Source organism: Lygodium microphyllum, chromosome 25 (genome assembly GCF_053477565.2).
Source record: "Lygodium microphyllum isolate KBCC chromosome 25, Lygodium_microphyllum_v1.1.10, whole genome shotgun sequence".
NCBI classification, from domain to species: Eukaryota; Viridiplantae; Streptophyta; class Polypodiopsida; order Schizaeales; family Lygodiaceae; genus Lygodium; species Lygodium microphyllum.
The window spans coordinates 53432278-53452365 of NC_141159.1; positions in this window are offsets into that span (position 1 = coordinate 53432278).

The window sequence follows — 20088 nt, forward strand, 5'->3', positions numbered from 1 at the left end:
TTTCCCAATTATGTTCCTTGATGTGTCTCACTCATGTGTCGTATCTTCCTCTTGGTCCTATAACTTGGGGCTCTCGATTACCCCTCTAAGTCTCAAGGTCTTCTCCTACCCGTGGGTTCATTTAGTTTCTCAAGTTTGAGTGAGTTCCTTGTTATTTATAGACAATCCTCAATTTACCATCACTCTGTGTGTGTGATGTTTTTTGTGCACTATGCAAAATGAGGCTTTTAGCTTTTCTTCAGGTGCACTTCAAGTGTCGAAAAATAATGTGGGGTGCAATGTAGAATGGTAAATGTAGCTTCAGCCCTCTCATTTATGTTCTCGGCCTAATAGGGCTTTAAGCTCGGTCCTTGTTGGCTGCTCTTGCTGGTCTCTAGGATCTATGTTGTGTCCTTCTACTCCAGTCAAGGTCTAATAGAGGGGCTCAATTTGATGCTCTTAACGGGGTGGTGGATAGCTAGCAAGTTGACTAGTATCTTTTTGCTAGATCTGCAATCCATTGGTTCTCTCATTTCTTACACTAGAAAGGTGTTTTGTTTGTATGTATCACTCTCGGGGGTTCGTCCGGCTATGATCCAAGTCAGTCAAGGGCAAAAAATATCTATTCAGGTAAAATCTATATTCAACTAGGTTGGTCCAAATTGTAGGGTCTGAGTGTTAGATTCGGCCCTGAGTGGGCCGAGTGATAATTGGACCGAATGGCCAAATGACGTATTCGAATTCCTGGGTCTAATGCCATGTGGCAAGGTGGTCCAAGTGTCCGAATGTCCCATTTAGATAGTGTCGCAATGCGTAGGGTTGAAGGTCACCACAGGGGTTTGGCAAGAAAACTAGACAAGATAGATGGAGATGTGTCTTCAAGAGATAAGTGAGAGCTGATTTTTGAGCTCCAAAAGGTGCTTAAAATTTGCCAAAAAAATCTAAATTTCAAGGGAAAAATAACCTCCATCGAAGGCGATAGATGCAGTTGGGTCAATTTTAAGCAGCAAGCAAAAGACGGTTCTCAAAAACACCTTGAAGGCCACCCCAGCATTAGTTCCAAATTTTTAGTAATTTTTTCGAGTGCCTAGGCGAGTCAGAGTAGGTACCCGACAATGGGGGACTTTGAGACGGACATGGATGATTTTTCGGATTGCGAATCGAAAGCTGTACAGTGAAGATAGGCCGGAAAAGAGGACCAAGATTGAGAATTAAAAGGGTGTGACCCTTGGGGGGCCCCTTGGGACCCCAAAATTTGACGAATGGGGGGGGGGTTTTACAACTCATGAAGAAATGGAGGCCACAATGGAACCAAGCGACATTTTTTGGAGATTGAGGGGGTTATGGAGCCTCAATGTAACCCCATAAACTAATTGCATCAATGATCTATACTCTTCCTTTGCTTCAAATCGCCGCCCTAAGCTCCTCCAATGGCTGCCCAAATTAGAAGATCATGTTTTAGTATTTCTCTCTCCTCCTTCTCTCTCCCCTAAGAGGCAATTCATGCGAAAGAAGTCTGATTGATGAATGCTCGTCCTATGGGGTACCGGATTGCTTCCAAATCAAGTGGGGCTGAAGATGGATGATTGGAGAAGAGCTGAGCATCAATGTTGAACTGTTTTGCTGTGTTGAATCAGATTTTAAAAACCCACAACCAAAGGAAATTACCGGCAACTCTCTTAAAGTTTGATGAAGAAAAATGGCTCTTTTTTGAGATTTTATTGGTCAAATGGTATTCATATTGGATGAAATTTGGTAGGAATGTTGTTTGCTATATTTTTTATGATTCTATGTTAGAAAAATCAAAATATATAATGTCATAATACTGAAAATAATTTTCTAAAATCGAAAAAATACGTATTTTATAAAGGAAATGGGGTTTTTATCATTTCAGGTTTAATAAAAAAGATGCATATGAGGTGGAATGTGGAAAATGAGTAATGATCAATTTTCATAATCAAAAAACCTAGAAAAACTAGTAAATACTCTATTTTCTTAACAAATAAATAGAAAAAATTAGCAAAAAATAGAGAAAATGGGTTTTTGTGTTTCGAAAAATAGGAAAAAATATGATTAATGCCCATGGATGTTTGGCAAGGTTGAGGCATGAGTTATAGCCTTAGTGTACCCTTGTTTGTATGTTCTAGTGTGGTTTTTTTGCTTAATACATCGAAAATGACAAAAAATAAAACCCTACACCTATGCAACCATGCAACACATAAATGGTAGGGGAAAAAGAAGGGTATTCTAATCCTTTGTTTGTGCACATCATAAAGGATGATAATAACTTAAGTTTTAAGGGGCTAGTAGCACGAGAAATCAGTGCTAGTCTCCATACATCGAAGCATACGTTTAATGAAGATCATGAAAGGGCTGGTTTTGCACATCACAAAATGTTGATTTGATCAATATTGTTTATGCACAATAGGCATACACTTTTACATTTTTCATGCCATATAGTATAATCTCCTGGATGCATAGCACTTGTATGCTGAACATTGACCAAGCTAAGAGTGTGAGGAAGTCCTTTGCTCAAGGTTAGATGAGTGGTTCCTTGGGATAAGTTTAGTGAGGAAATATAAACTCCTGGATCGTTCGATAAATCAAAGAGTGGATGGCGTATCGTGTGTCTTATATGTTGAGGCAGCGCAAATTGGGGCTAATCCCCTTGATATATGAGAGATGCAGTGGAGCCCCCACAATCAGCTGAGAGGTGCTTCCCTATGTTTGTGCTACGAGGTATTATGCCTATATGTAATGGGAACTCCCTTTGTGAGGAGTAGGGGAAGGCAAACATTGGATTGTGTCCTATTACAAACGTAAGATCGATATTAGGGTTTGGTGTAGTGTGAGCCTTAGATGCTCCTGGTAGCGAGGCCGTGTGGGGTGTTTTGTGTGTCTTCGAGGTTCGACTAGTGCCAGTATTGAGCCCATTTTAGGTCCCGACAGGTGGTGCATTTTTCGAGAGCCACTAATAAGTGGTGGTTTCAAATCTAGGGTCTCTAGGGACCAAATAGTCAGTTTATGTCCTCTAACAAGAACCATCAAGCCGAAATACAAAAAGAGGAACGTGCTAAGAGGGATAAACGGCGGACTGAGATTCTAAGGCGTTATTCTCCTCAAGGGAGCATCTGGATACGCATAAGTAGTAGTGGTTTTAATAAACCAAGTGTCACAAGCAACTCTTTGAGTGCAAGAGGAAGTCCTAATACTTACCGTCTTCCAGTCAATCAACCCACTTCAAGTGGGGGTGTCATTATACCTACACAAACTCCTATTGTCAATCCGGTTGTAGCCATGGCACAACCCATTGCAATTCCAGTAGGGACACTAGATTTACTGGCATTAGGAGCACCGTTACCCATCTTCCGTGGGTTAGTAGAAGAAGATGGAGAACTCCATATTAATGAGTTTCAAAAACTCATGTTCAACTATCGAATCCAAGACGAAGGATACTTAATGATGTTCTTCAACATGACAATAAAAGTTAGGGCAACAGTATGGTATCACGGTCTAGAAGCCAGAACCATAACTAGCATTGACCAATTCTTCACGGCCTTCTGCAAAGAGTTTGCCCCTGAGAGGGGTGGACAGTATTGGTTGTGTGTCTTGAATGTAACACGCCAAGAGACAAATGAGAATGTCTAGGCCTATGCCAAGAAACTAAAGCAAGTTCTTCGCAAACTTGATATATGCATATTCCCCTTCCACTGGCTGCATAGTTGCAATATTTCCTACATGGATTAGATTTCAACATCCAGGTCCAGCTTAGTAGTGTTGCTTTGGCGGACATTGACACTACTATTACCCAAGCAGAAGGAGTTGTCCTTGCAAGTAGCTTATACAACAATGGTAAATTGGAATGACAATAATTTGGCGCTGACCAATAGGTGTCAAGGGGACCCCATGTCAAATGCGAATGGAAGAGGGAGTATCATGACAAATTTGCCTATGTTACCAGCTCCTCCCATTATGACTATGCCTATGGCTAGTGAGATGGCCCCACTGAATGATGGAGGCCAAACAACAAACCTGAATGTTGTCCCAGTAAGTCAGTGGTCAATTCGTAATCAAGTGGTTAGGCCGATGGGATGACAGACAAATGATCGTGGATGAGTCAAGTGCCTCAAATGTCCTTGGTGAAGTCAAGGATATGATGAAGCACTACATTGACATGATTAGCAAACAATATAGACAAATCGCTGTGGATGTGAATTTCCTTAAAAAGCAGTAGAGTTTGATAGGGAGTCGACACCCTAAAGAGGGTGCCCCCTCAAGATTCAACCGTAAGTGGTGTGGTGGCCAATATTTCCCTAGGAATTGTCTGAATGTCAAATGCGATATTTGCGGAAAATCTGGTCACTTAGCTGCTACTTGTTGGAGTAAGATTAGTTTTCTCTAACACACAAGTAAACTACCAGGTCCACTTAATCATCACGCACAAGAGAATAATCTTCAACAAGATGGGCCAAGACAAATACTACAAAGAGGAAAGGCTAATGTAGAGGAGTTGCCTCATGGCATTGGAGTCAGTCTTATTGAGGCTGTACATGTCAATGATGCTGAAACTTCTAATCTACGAACTATAACAAGAGGTCAAAAGACTAGGAAGGGTGACAAAGGAACTATAAAACTTGTCGAGGGAAACTTTAAGCAAGATGCTAGGGGAGAGCAAGTCTTGAATCGTGATATGGAAGGTGGACCTCTCACACCTATTGATAGTAAAGTTGATCCCGAGAAGGATAAAGAATTGCCAAGAAAGAAGGCAAAAGCTAGAAAAGAGGCACCAAAGCCAGTCCAAAGACCAAAGGAGAGACTGGTTTGGCAAGAGAAGAGAACTTTGGCTAACTACCACAGCTTTGATTTAGCAAATTCTCTTTGTGAAGTTAAACGAGACGTGAATCTCCTGCAATTGATTAAACTGTCTCCTGGAGTACGCAAGGAATTCAAGAAAATCCTACATAAAAGCAAACAGACAAGTCAAAAGTACTAATAAGCAACTTGTGGGTATCTTGTCTAAAATAGTCTCTGAGAAGAAACGAGACTGAGACAAGAAGTTGTATGTGGCAGTATGGGTGTACAATACAACATTCAAGCAAGCTACCGGCCATACTCCATTTAAATTAGTTTATGGGGAAGAGTGTGCATTACCCCTTGAAATTGAGTTGCCAACCATACGGTTTGCAATTAACCACTCTTTGGGAGATGAGGATTCACTCTTTGAACGTTTCACGACCATAGCCCACCTGGATGAGCTGAAATTGCAGAGCTTATTACACCAGAAGGTAGCTAAACGTCGGATGAAGCAGTTGCACAACCTTAAAGCAAAGAAGTATACCTTCAAAAAAAGGCAATTAGTTCTGTATTATGATGCGCATAGGGAGTTGTTTCCAAGGAAGCTGGAACCTAGATGGGATGGCCACTACAAGATTGTTAGGATAGGGAAAAATAGGTCTACAGCTCTACTAGTTGATCTGCACGAAGTAGAATTTAAAAATAAGGTTAATCTTAATAAGATTAAACCTTATTATTTCTAAGTATGCTAATACAGAAAATGCATTGCAGGTCCATGCTAGGGCTGATTTGAGACTTGCAAAAGAGCTTAAAGATGGTTGATGGGGCGGTTAATTCCTTATTTGGAGCACCCATATTTAGAGTAGAGATACCATCAGGGGAAACTTATCTGGTGGAGCAAAGGATACAAAGTGATTGAGCAAGAAGACGGAACCTTTGTGTGGGAGATCAAAGTCTTCTACCATCACTGCTTACGAATGTTGACAAGTATCCCTGTTGAGTTTAATGAAGAAGGTGGGACGGAGCCGTCAGTTCATCCTCTAAACATGTTAAATTTTGACTATCACAATTACGAATAGAGGAGTTTGTGATGGCAGGCTGTGTAAACCCATTGTGGACGTACGCATTATATTTTGACGGAGCGTCTAGGGGCCCTAATAAAAAAGGGAGTGTTGGAGTGGTAATCCGAGATCCCCGACGTAGAGTTACGATGAAGTTAGCTACCTATCTCGGGGTAGGATTCACTAACAATATGGTGGAGTATAAAGCCTTGATTATGGGACTGCATATTGCCAAACAAGGTGGTATTTGGTGGTTGTTAGTAAAAGGGGATTCCCAGTTAATCTTGAATCAGCTAGATGGGACAAAAACAGTGCGGAATCCCATTCTTTGTATGTATCATCAAACTGCGATGACCCTACTTGAGGCCTACTTGAGGAGTTTGAGAGATGCCTTGGTTTTGTCAGGGGGTAGGGTGAGCATTGTGCTGTGTTTTAATATGTATCTATTTTGTATCAGCTTGATGCTTCCTTTGGTTGTTTTATGCAGATCTGTTGTGGGATTCGACGGGCTGAGTCGCTCTATCCCATGGTTGCCAATGAGAGGATTTTTGAGCCCGGGATGTGCCTAAAATTTGCCAAAAAATTCAGAATTTAGGGAAAAAATATTTAACATCGAAGGCGGCGGTTGCAGCTAGGACGATTTTAAGCACCAAGTGAAAGATGGCTTTTAAAAGGCGCCCGAGCGACACTTGTGAATTTTTGATAATCTTTTCAACTGTCGTGCGGGATGTGAGGAGCTACCAGTTAGTGCGGGATGTCAAGCTGGATGCCCAGGATTTTTCAGAGCTCGAATCGGAGCCAGGACGATCAAGTGGCCACAAAATGGTCAAGATTCGAAAAGGTGGACAAGTTTGTGACCAAAAGGGGTGGTGCCCTTTGGAGGCTTTGACCCCCCTAAAATTTTTATGCAACATAGATGCAAGAAATTGTGGAGAGAGAAGAAGCATGAAGAATGGCGACGTCTGCACGTACTGGCGCAAATTGCACCCTCTCTCCTCTCTCATCATGATTGGAGGTTGAATACAACCCCTGCAACAACATTACCCCTCATCTTCTCTCTATGGGCTGATCTTATCGCCTGCCTTCGCACGTGCAATGGCTGCTTGGATGGGAAGAACAGATTCTAGTCTTTCTCTCTCCTCCCTCTCTCTCTTCCCTATGGGTTGTTCATGTGTGCCATCTTGATGAAGGAAGAATGAAGGAGAATGAAGGAAATGGTGATGAAGATTGATGGAGATGCTGAAGATTGAAGTACAGCATTGGATTGAGAGCAATGGAGGCTCCGTTTGCTGATTACACATTCATTCAAGGCATCTCGGGTTGCGTAAAAACACAGTATGACCATTTTTATGAAGAAAATGAAGGATTTTTTATAGTTTATGATGATAATTATGTTCTTATTGGATGAAAATTTGTTTGTGGGATATTTCATTATGAGTAATTGATGTTTATCACAAAATCATGGTCTAGCAATGATTTACATGCTTTATTTAATTCCCATAATCTCGAAATGCGGGTTTTAAGTGGCAAAATGGTAGTTTTTCCGTTTCGGGTGGGTAAAAAGTGTTCCCATGGGGGAAATATGGAAGATTAATTGAATGGTAGTATGGTGAAGCGATTGGAACAAGAAAAACCAGAAAATAGCCTACTTTATTTTCAAATAAATCAAGAAAATGGGAAAAATAAGGAGAAAAATAGAAATACGTCTTGAAAAAATAAGGAAAAATATAAGAATTGTTTGTGGATGTGTGGTAGTGGTGAAGCATGAGGTTTAGCCTTAGTTTTCCCTATCTCTTTGTCAAATTTTGTGATTTATTGCTTTTTCTACATTAAAATATACTAAAATGAACCTCTACACCTGTGCAACGAAAGCAATACCTAAACGTAGGGGGTTGGGATGTTTGAATGGTGTGATTTGCGTGCTGATTGTTGCTGATTTTCTGATGCACATCATGTCATAGAGTCCGTGTTATTTTAATTAAGAGGATAGTAGCACGAGTGTTATCTCGGTGATATCCTTTCATCACCGCAATGCGTTAGTGAATAAGCATTTGAAAAGCCTAATTGTACACAAGCACGTTGCTGATTTGAAAATGATGTTTGAGCACTTTAGGATCATTCACCTTTGCATGTGCATGAAACCATGGTATCAAAGAATAAAAAGGTTGGATGCATAGCACCTATTTCTAATGACAATGACCCACGTTGAGTGTGGAAAGGCATCCTAAGCCGTAGGATAGACGTTCGTTTCTTGGGGGATTATTTAGAGAGGACACATGGTATCTCCTGGATTCGGAATGAAGAGTGGAGTTTGTTTGTTGACAGTGCATCAAGGGGCCAATCCCTGCGATGTAGGAGAGATGCAGTGGGACCGTGGTGTTTCTACCGAGAGGTTGCCTCCCATATATGTGATTGTCGTGGTATTTATTGCCAATGTGTATGGGTTCTCCCTCTGTGGAGTTTATAGAAAGGGAATTGTCGAACTACAAAACTACAAAACTATAAACGCGTAGTTTAGGCTTTAGGGCAATTTGCCCTTTAGCAGTAGACAGACGCTCTTGGTCCGTGAGGCCGTGAGGGTGTGTTTGTCTGTTATGAGCATGAGGTCCCGGCTAGTGCCATAGCCAGTGCCGGCCCATTTTAGGTCCCATAAGATACAAAGTGGTTGAGTAAGAAGACGATATCTTTGTGTGGGAAATCAAAGTTTTTTGCCATCACTATTTACAAATTCTGACAAGCATCCCTGTTGACTTTAATGAAGAAGGTGGGATGAAGCCATCAGTTCATCCTCTAAGCATGTTGAATTTTGACTATCATAATTACGAATAGAGGAGTTCCTGATGGGCTGACTGTGTAAACCCATTGTGGATGTACACATTATACTTTGATGGAGCGTCCAGGGGCCCTAATAAAAAAGGGAGTGTTGGAGTAGTTATCTGAGATCCCCGACATAGAGTTATAATGAAATTAGATGTTTATCTTGGGGTAGGATTCATTAATAACATGGAGGAGTATAAAGCCTTGATTATGGGACTCAATATTGCCAAGAAAGGTGGTATTCGGTAGTTGTTAGTAAGAGGGGATTCCCAGCTGATCTTAAATCAACTAAATGAGACATACACTGTCCGAAATCCTATCCTTTGCATGTATCATTGAACTACTATGACCTTACTTGATGAATTTGAGAGTGTCTCTCTTCAGCTGACCCCACATTCTTGGAATCAGTTTGTGAATTCATTAGCCAACTTTGCTTATGAAGAGGACCTCTTCTTCAACTGTGGTCCTAGTCCGGATGTTGCTATTAATAATGAGATAGGACCTGGTCGCTTGTGGGGAATTTTATCAGACCAGGCATTATATGGTAGGCGATGGTTGGTATGGGTAATGCGAAGAGTGGCCGAGACCCATCTACCACTATTATCTTGGACCCATAGGTTGGTTCAATGACATGTTATGCATACGCCTCTTGCTATATATGCAGGAGGGATGGGTCACAACTTGATGCATTTAGTTAGGACAGATGAGAGCCATATTTTCCCCCCTTGGAATGGAGCATATTTTTGTATATCTACCTTATTCCAAGAAGGGATTCGTAGGTGTTGTTCTGCTTGATTTAGTTAGGCCAAGAGGGGCATTTTTGTCAGGTTTTAATGTTTGATTTCATTAGGCCAAGAGGGCCAGTCAGTTTTGTAATGACATTATCTATTTCTTTAGGCCATGAGGGCTAGTTAGTTTGTAGTAAAATGTGTTATTTCTTTAGGCCAAGAGGGCCCTATGTCTTTTTTGTGCATGTGCGTTTAATGGTTTTGTGTTTTAGTAATTGCATCATACAGGTTGACCACGGGGGGTTCACTCATAGTAAAGAATACATTACGTGCGTGCAAGGACTTCTAAAAAAACCCCTATTTATGAAGCTTGCAAGACTAATACATCCCCCTATTTAAGCTTATAAGATATATACATGTATGACTTTTTATGTATCCCCTTTCCTAAATGTAAGTCTTTATAGAACATATACTAACTTTCTTTTTTAAAGTTAGAATTATAGAGATATGCCTATAGAACATATACCTCCTCTACAACTTGAAAGTCAATGCCATTGCTAGGAAACATGTTAATGAGATGCACTACAGTAGTAACTGCCTCAGCCCAAAAGTGTTGTGGTAAGCCAGCCTGGCTAAGCATGCTACAGACCCTTTCTTGAATGGTCATATTCATGTGTTCAGCCATACCATTTTGGGGAGGGGTGTAAGGGGCAGTCAACTGACGCTTAATACCTCGCTCATCACAAAATTACTCAAAAGCACGTGATACATACTCACCCCCATTATCTGACCTTAGGCATTTTAGCCTTTTCCCAGACTAGTTCTCTGCCAATGCAAGCCAACATTGAAATGTGTCTAAGACATCAGCTTTTCTCTTTATAAGATAAGCCCAAACCTTACATGAGTAATCATCTATGAAAGTAAAAAGTACTTTGCCCCACCGAGTGACTCACATGGCATGGGCCCACATACATCTGAGTGCACAAGAGCCAAGGGCTTACCCATGCGTTTCTTACCAGAATTTTTATGCATATTTCTAGTCTACCTGTCATACAAACAATGATCACAAGAATCAAAATGCGAAGAGTCAAAAGGTGGAAGATACTGCAAAGCACAGAGCATTTTCATTCCTTTAAGGGACATATGTCCCAAAGGAGCATGCCAAAGAGATACATGGGGAATAGAACCCACAGACAAAACATGATCCAAGGTAGCTCTAGATACAAGTAAGGGATAGAGGCTGCCAAACTTGGCACCTCTTGCAAGCACAAGCTTGCCATGAGTAATCTTCCATGCAGAGTCTCCAAAAGACACAAAATACCCTACATCATCAATCTGTCCAGCTGACATAAGGCTATGAGTCAACGCAGGTACATGGTGTACATCATGTAAAACAAAAGAACTACAAGAAGGAAACTGTAGCTTAACATCTCCAATGCCCACAATGTCAAGAGACTTGTCATCACCAAGACGCATAGAACCAGAGATGGTACGATAGGTATGAAACCAATCTCTATAGGGTGTCACATGAGATGACGCACCCGAATCCAAGAGTGAGCATTGCACATACATAGAATGTATCTCAAAAGCCTGTAAGGCATCTCATGAAGAAGCTGCAAGTATGTAATCATCATCTGAATCAGTGGCATGCATGACATTAACCTCTTCTATCTTCACACTGGACTTTGTAGGTACAATACTGTGCTCAGAAGACTTTTTCTACACTTTCTCTTTTCCCTTGTCCTTGCTCTTATCATCACGCATCTTATGGCACTGTGGCCTAATATATCCTACTTTCCCACAATAATAACAGGTACGATCAGACTTCCGTCCATAGGACTTATTGCGACCACGTGACTTGGACCTGGACTTCTGAGAGTCCATGTCCTTATGGTCATTATCATGCCTACCATGTCTACCACCTCTAACGATCAATGCATGTGAAGAGCGAGAAGCATCATTGTTTCTCTTGTTGATTTTCTCAGTCAATAAAGCACTCTCAACATCTTTGATTTTCAGCCCATCAAGCTTGTTTGTGCATATGGCAGTACGAAAGACATCCCATGATTTAGACAAGGTGCCAAGTAGAAACAACAGGTGCAAGTTGTCTTTGAACTCAATACCCTGTGAAAACAGACTCTTCATGATAGCATGAAACTGACTGAAATGAGATGATAGGGAGGTCCCCTTCTTCATGCGAAGGTCCATTAACTGCTTTAGCTAATACATCTGTGATGCAGGACTCTACTATGCATAGAGATCTTGAATCTTCTCCCATAAATCCCATGCATTCTAATTCTCATCTTCAACAACATTATGATGGACTTCTTCTGAGAGTGACAAGGTAATAGTAGACTTGCATAGCTCATCAACTTCCATCCAAACATCATCATCCATATCCTCGAGTTTAACACCCTTGAAACACAAGGGTTTAATCTGCAACTTCTGCACCAAAACCTGCCATATTTGGGACTTCCAATACCCATAGCTGGTACCATCCAACTTGGCAATGTTAAAGAGAGCTGTGTGTTTCAGATAACCAGTCATAATATCCCAAATCAAAGCAAAAAAACAAAATTTCCGATTGCTGTAATTAGCAAAAAATGCACTAAAACCATTGCTAAAACTAGCTGAAATAGTGGATATCACCAAGAGAAACACCTATCCACCAAATATAACCAAGATAATATCAAATAGTAAGCATTACCCTCATCGAAGTGCTCGAAATCTACAGATTTCAGCTTGCTGTAATAAATGACAGCAGTATGTAAAACTATCCCAGAGTGAAGCAATAACTAATAGAAGTGCTCGAAATCTACAGATTTCAGCTTGCTATAATAAATGACAGTAGTATGTAAAACTATCCCAAAGTGAAGCAATCACTAATACATATGTCACTATAACTGTCATGTAGCAAGATACATCCAACAGGGAGTGCCAAGGGGCAAGAAGGTACCACGAACTGTAAAACCAATAACTTGTTAGGCAAGAGACATCTCATAGGTCTAGAAGTCATGCATGTAATGGGTCTCAGGGTAAGAGAAGAGACCAAGCACAAGCACAACTAATAGAGCAAGAAGCTCAATGCATAATCATCCAAGATGCATACAAAACTAACAAACTTGTGACAGAGATAGGTGCATGCCCCAATAGGTGTATCAAATCAGCCCACTACAAACTAACTGCAGACAAAAAGCTCTTAAGAGAGCAAATGCATGTAGCTACCCCACAAGCTCAAGCTCACGTGTAAGTAAGACTTTGTGTACATCTAAATATACCAAGAGGCTCCCACTAGAAGTAAATTCAGATGCAAAGAGAGAAAGAAAAGCTCTAATACATGGAGTACATAGCATCAGACATGCCAAATCCCAGTAGGGTACATCCGGAGCATAAATTCCAAGCTATCTCAGACCCGTAAAGCATAAGACTGAAAGCATTCAAAGAGCATGTAACTGACAGTCAAATGTAATGCCCACTAGGTCCAAAATTCCCAAATACATCTAAAGACAAAGCTCCAAGTAACTGTCAAGCATGGGCAAATCAAGTGGCATCCATATCTGACCAAAGCATAAATGCAAGAAGCCTAAATGTCAAGCAATGACAATAGGCATAGACCGGTCCAAAGCATGCCAAAACTGAAGCCAAATGCCAATGAAGGACGACCAAGTCGGAGCCTAATCCAAGCTCAAAAGCATTCTGGAACCAAAAAGAAGAATTTGACATTATGGAACCAAAAAGAAGCATTTGATAATCTCCAAATACATCGGTATGATTATTCAAACCTCCAGTGAGCACCCCGTATCCAAGAACCAATGCATACACCAAGTAAATGAGCTTCAACCCACTTATTACACCAACATATTTACTGCTAAATGAATCCCAATTGGTTCCTAAATCTGCTCCAAATCAGTCCCAAAGCATAGACATAGCATCCCATAACATCCGGGCATCAATAGACATCAAACGGGCAATGCCAAGAAGCATCAATCAGTAAATGTCAAGTGCTTCCCTGTTTTGACAGTTCTGGGACTGTGTATACAGCAATGGATGAAGGGGGAAGCACCCGAATCCATCACTGAGAGCCAAGAACTAATGTTGGAGAGTCCAACAATGATCCGAGAAGATTACCAAGAGTGTCGAGAAGTCGGGAAAGAGGCGGGAAATGCTAGGAATAGGTCAGCCAAGCCCCCTAAAAATGAGTTGCATTTTGCGCTGGCTATTTTTGGGGGTTGGGGGTCTTCAATGGTGCTCAAGAGCACTTGACAATGTCAAGGGGGCTCCGATGCAACCCTGGAAGGTGCCAATGGAAGTCTGGAAGTCCGAGAAGGAGGCATGAGATCAAAACATACTTGCAAATGAAGGTGCCATCATGGCTGCCATTGAAGCTCGGGTTGAAGCTCTTCAAATCCAGGCTAAAGAGAATGCCGAGCAAGATCCAATGCCTTTACTCAGATACTAGTTGAAAGGGAAGTGGAAATTCCAACAACCACAATGTGTGGCCGGGCCCTCCTTTATTCAAACTATCACTAAAAGAATAAAGAATAAGTGACTGTGATAGGCACCCGCCACCTGCAGTATGCAGTGGCGGATACTGTCAGTGTAATAATACACGGGCGGCTAGGCAGAGGAACCTTTACCCCCAACAAGTACCAAAATGATCATATCACAAAGTGATTTATGTAGTGGCACTTGGATACCATCGAAGTATGTGTTGCAATGTTTTTGAGTGCATGTGCCCCCTTACCACATGAGGAGAGAGAGTAGGGGAATCGAAACCCTTTATACTTAAAGTGACTACACCAAGCAGACACCAAGCTCTCTTTGGAAGAAGGGGAGTTGAATCTCTCTACCAAAACCATAGGAGAGTGCCAACTCCCCCCCTCCCACACTATGATTAATTCAATAACCCTACTATGTGAGGGTTTAGGGTTTTAACCTTACTTGTCAAGGTATCTTGTATGCCATGGAGAAACCAATCTGTGGAGAGAGGTGATCAAATGCATCCCCCCCCTCTTTTTTCCTCTATCCCCTCCTTAAATTTAAGTTCAATATAGGAAATTAAGAGGGGTCTACCTCTAATGTATATGCTTAAGTGTCCCCTTCCAAAAAACCCCCTCCCTTACACTCACGTGATACCATACAACATCTATAATGAACCCCCCAGGAGGTTGATGAAGTCATTGGAGGGAGCCTTTGCCGTGGAGGAGCTTCTTGTGGCCATTCTAGGTGTTTTCGTCCCCTTCTCGAATCTTTTCTCTTAAGCAAATAATGATATAAGTGTATGTAAGGGTTAATTTCTTTTCGTTTATTGGGGACCGACAATCAAGGTATGAAGTCCCATGTATAGGTTAGTATGTCAGTGGGAGATCTGAGCAATTGTTGCCTCCTACAAAGGCATTGTCAGGCACTGAAAGACCTATTTTAGACAAGAGTTCTAGTGACCTTGTTCTGTTGACCTGCTAGGCGGCTGTTCTAGGAGTTCCTATTTGTGTGAAGCCTGCCCTTAAATATCCAGAGAAGAGCAAGTTCTAATCCTATCTAAAAATACATATATGGAGGTGTGTAAAAAGGGGTTCTAACCCCTCTCAAACAATAGAAAAGGAAAGAGAAAAAAACCCTTGAGTAGTTGTTCATTGCCTTGTGAAGGCTTGGTGGTTCCTAGGGATGAGTCAATGATGCCTTGTCTTCCTGGGGGTGGTATCTAGCTATAAAACTAAGGAAAGAAAAGGAAGGTTGGAGTGAAAATAAAAGTGAGCATTAGAAAAGGATTAAGTGTCGCCTTGCAAGGGCTTGGTAGGTTCTTGGATACCGAGATAGGACCTGAGACTGATGCCCTGTTCTCCTTGGGTCACTACGCTCAGCTCCCTCCTTTTTACACGCCCGAGTATGGAAAATAAAGGCCTAAAAGGACAATGTGCTAAAAGAAAATATTTCTTGATCAAGCTATAGGAGTCCTCACCTAGAAGGAGCTCCTCATTAAGTTGTTTTTAGCTTGGCCATGTTGGAGCAGTTGGTTAATGACTAGCTTTGGGCTTTCTATTAGATTATGCTAGGCCCACTCCTCATTGATTTCATGCCTTGGTTTTGACAGGGGGAAGGGTGAGAGTTGTGATGTATTTTGTGGTGTATCTATTTTTTATCAGCTTGATGCTCTTTATGATTATGCATGTGCAGATTCGTTCGTGGGATTCGAGAGTTGAGTCACCCTATCCCATGGTCGCCAATGAGAGCTGATTTTTGAGCCTGAGAAGGTGCTTAAAATTTATCCAAAAAATCCAAATTTTCAATACTTTTTCAAAAGAGCCTTGAAGGCAACCCAAGAATTATTTCTAGATTTTTAGTAATTTTTTCGAGTGCTTGGGCGAGTCAGAGCAATTATCCGACAGTGGGGGACTTTGAGACGGATGCACAGGATTTTTTGGATTGCAAATCAGGCGTCGAATGCAGGAGATAGGTCGGAAAAGAGGGCCACGATTGAGAATTAAAAGGGTGTGACCCTTGGGACCTCAAAATTTGACGATCTTTTTGGGGGGGGGGGGCAGTTTTTTGCAATGCATGAAGAAATGGAGGCCACCATGGAACCAAGCAATGTTTTTTGGAGATGTAACCCCATAAACTGATTGCATCAATGATCTGTACTCTTCCTTTGCTTCCAATCACCACCCTTTTCTCCTCCAATGGCTACATGAATCAGAAGATCCTATTTTAGTATTTCCCTCTCGTCCCTCTCTCTCCCCTAAGAAGCAATTCATGTGGAAGAAGCCCGATTGATGAATGCTCATTCAATGGGGTACCGGATTCCTTTCAAATCGAGTGAAATTGAAGATGGATGATTAGAGAAGGGCTAAGCATCAATGTTGGACAATTTTGCTATCCCAAAGCAGATTTTTAAAACCCACAACCAAAGGAAAAAAATCCGTAACTCTCTTTTATGAAGGAAAATGACTTGTTTTTTAGATTTTATTAGTCAAATGTTGTTCATATTGGATAAAAATTGGTAGGAATGTTGTTTGATGTATGTTTGATGATTCTATGTCAGAAAAATTAGAATACATAATGCCATAATACTAAAAATAATTTTCTAAAACTTGAAAATTACGTATTTTACAAAGAAAATGGGATTTTAGTCATTTCTTGTTTAATTAAAAAAATGAATATGGGATAAAATGTGGAAAATGAGAAATTCTCAATTTTTATAATTTAAAAAAACCTGTAAATCATTTTTTTAATGAATAACTAGGAAAAAATAATAAAAAATGAAAAAAATGGGTTTTTGTACTTCAAAAAATAGGAAAAAATATGATTAATGCCCGTGGATGTTTGGCAAGGTTGAGGCATGAGGTATATTCTCAGTTAACCCATGTTTGTATATTCTAGTGCATTCTTTTTGCTTCATACATAAAAAATGACAAAAAATAAAACCCTACACCTATGCAACCATGTAACACATAAACGGTGTGGGGAAAAGAAGGGTTTTCAAAGTATTTGAATGCAAAAAAATGAAGTAAAGTCTTATTTTTTGTTTGTGCATGTCATATAGGATGATAATAATTTAATTTTTAAGGGACTAGTAACACAAGAAATCGGTGCTAATCTCCATACTTCAAAGCATACATTTAGTGAAGATCATGAAAGGGCTGGTTTTGCACACTACAAAATGCTGATTTGATAAATATTCTTTGTACACAATAGGCATACACTTTTGGATTTTGCATGCCATATGTATTATCTCTTGGATGCATAGAACGTGTATGTTGAACATTGACCAATGCTGAGAGTGTGAGGAAGTCCTTTGATGAAGGTTAGACGAGTGGTTCCTTGGGATAAGTTTAGTGAGGAAATATAAACTCCTGGAACATTCAATAAATCAAAGAGTGGATTACGTATTGTGTGTCTTATATGTTGAAGCAGCGCATCTTGGGGCAATCCCCTTAATGTAGGAGAGTTGCAGTGGAGCCGCGGCAATCAGGTGAGAGGTTCTTCCCTTTGTTTGTGCTACGAGGTATTATGCCTATACATTATGGGAACTCCCTCTGAGGAGTAGGGGAAGGCAAACGTTGAACTATGTCCTATTACAAACGCAAGATCGATATTAGGGCTTGGTGTAGTGTGAGCCTTAGATGCTCCTAGCCACGAGGCCGTGTGGGGTGTCGAAGAAGCAAAGTAGAGTGGGTTTTAACTTTAAATTAGTCATGACATTGTCTTTATTCAAGGTGGGAACATATGACTTAAGGCAGGAAACCAAAGGATGGAACATTATGTTGGAATGAAAATAGAAGTGAAAGTCAGTGAAGTAGGAGGAACAACTTATTTTGTGAATTCTCTAGAAAGTTCTAGAGTGGTTGAGAAACAACAGAAAGTGTTATTTTTCATTCATGGACAAACATTCCCATGAGATTCAACCCCTCCTAACCTACACATCCTACGGCATGTTCCACTTCTTTGGATTTGTAGCATTAAGAGAGATCTTCATTTGTCATGTCTTCATCTTTATCTTCTAATCCTTCTTTTTCTTCTATGTCTTCATTCTCTTGGATTATATCCAAGTTCTCTAACTCATATGTTGAATTGTCTCTTCATTTGAAGAGCTTGATTCTTTTTCTAGCTATGGGTATCTTTATGCTTGTCCCATCCAAATCATCCAATGAATATGTGGCATTTTCATGAACAACCTTTACCACATACGGGCCAAACCAACGCTTTACCATCTTCCTAGAAGCACTGTATTGATTGCCCATAGACAGCACCCAGCCATTTTCTTGAATGTCTCTTTGTTGAAGTCGATGTTGCTTATCAAATCTTCTTTTGTTCTTTAGTCTTTTTTTTAAAAGCTTCTCAATAGCTCCTTGAACATCTTTAGGCCTTCTTTCTAGCTACATATGCGTAAAGTTAGCAACTCTTCTCTATTGATGCCTTCCTCCCAAGGTAGAAGACTCCATGTGAGAATAGATTCTTCAATTGGCATAATTGGTTGTTGTCCATGCATAACTTCAGTTGGCATATAGCCAATTACGGTACTGTGAGTAGTCTGGTCAGCCCATAATGCGAAAGGTAGCGTTTTAGGCCATTCTTTGATCTTTCCTCTACAAGACTTTGCTAGAGCTTTGAGAATAGGCTGATGCCCTCTCTCACTTTTCCCATTTCCTTCAGGATTGTAGGCTGATGTCAAAGCCAACTCAATACCCAATTGAGCAAAGTTGCGTGCCTCATCGGCATCCAACTCTCCTCTGTCAACAGTTACTTTTCTGACATAGCCATATCTACAAAACAATTCTTCAAGCAAAAAGTGACAAACATCTTAAGTGGTCTTGGTTGTTAAAGCTTTACCTTCGACTTGATTGGTTAGATCTTCTCTTGCAAGCACTAAATATCGCATATTCCATATCCCTGTAGGCATGGTTACAAGATCAATAACCCATCTATAATGTATAAATAAGGGATAAGTCAGTCGTAACCCAGCTCAATGCCTAACCATAGAGTACATCTGACACACATGACATGTTTCAACAAAATGCTCTATGTCTCGATACATGTTGCGCCACTAGTTATTTTCTTTGACTTTAATAAAGGTTTCCCATATGCCTCTATGGTTGGCCCACAAACTTTCATGAAATTCCTTCATTACCTATTGTTGCAATATTTTCTTACCTAAAATTCTGACAGGCACTCTTTTCTTCTTCTTTGTGTTCTTCGATAGATGCCCATCTTTAAGGAAAAAGCCATAAGCTTTTCTCTTGATTTGCTTGAATTCCTCATCAATCTAAGTTTCCTTCTTCTTCATTGTGCCCAAATATTGGCCAATCTTCAGCCAATCATCATCATAATCTTCTTCAAGGAAATGAGCTAGAACTTGAGTAATGCAATGAGCATGCTGGCTTCTAGATGACCACCCTTCTTCCATAGGAAAATCTTTAATCTTTGCTACTGTTTTTTTATTTATAGTAGTTTCTTTTTCTATTTTTGCTGTACTTAATGTTGTACTATTAAAAAGATCAGCTACACTTGTTATTTTCAGCTTTGGTTTTGCATATGCAGCAGCTGAAAATGTATTATCAACAGTCATGAATGAAATTTAGCAAGTATAGACTCTTCAATTTCATATTCTTCCATCAACTCCTCTTCATTGTCATATCTTGTGCGTGACATGTCAGCAACTGGATTCTCCTTTCATGAAATATGCTTCAATTTGGGGTTGAGAGACTTAATATATACAATCCATCTTAGCATAGCAATGTCGGGTGTAGATCAGTTGGCAATCATGTCCAAGAGTGGAAGACAATTAGTTTCTACCACTACAGAGGTGCCTATAAAGTATTCACAATCACACTTTAATGCTATTACAACTCCCCACAATTCCCTTTTTACTTGTGCATACCTTCTTTGATGTTCATTGAGAACCTTTGCTCCAAAAAAAATTGCATACCTGTTACCTTCAAGATCTTCTTGGCCAATAGCCCATCCTATCCCAATGGGACTTGTATCCACATTAAGGATGATGGGTTATCCATTTGAATAATCAGCCCTTTTGAGAGTGGGGGCTAAAATTAATAGCTTCTTTAATTTGCACATAGTGAGGGTATGCTCTTTACCCCAAAAGAATATTTTGCCTTTTCTTAATAATTGATAAAGAATTTCGATCACATGAGCAAAACATAGTATCCATATGTGATATAATACACATGCGCCAAGAAATCTTATTACCTCTGAAA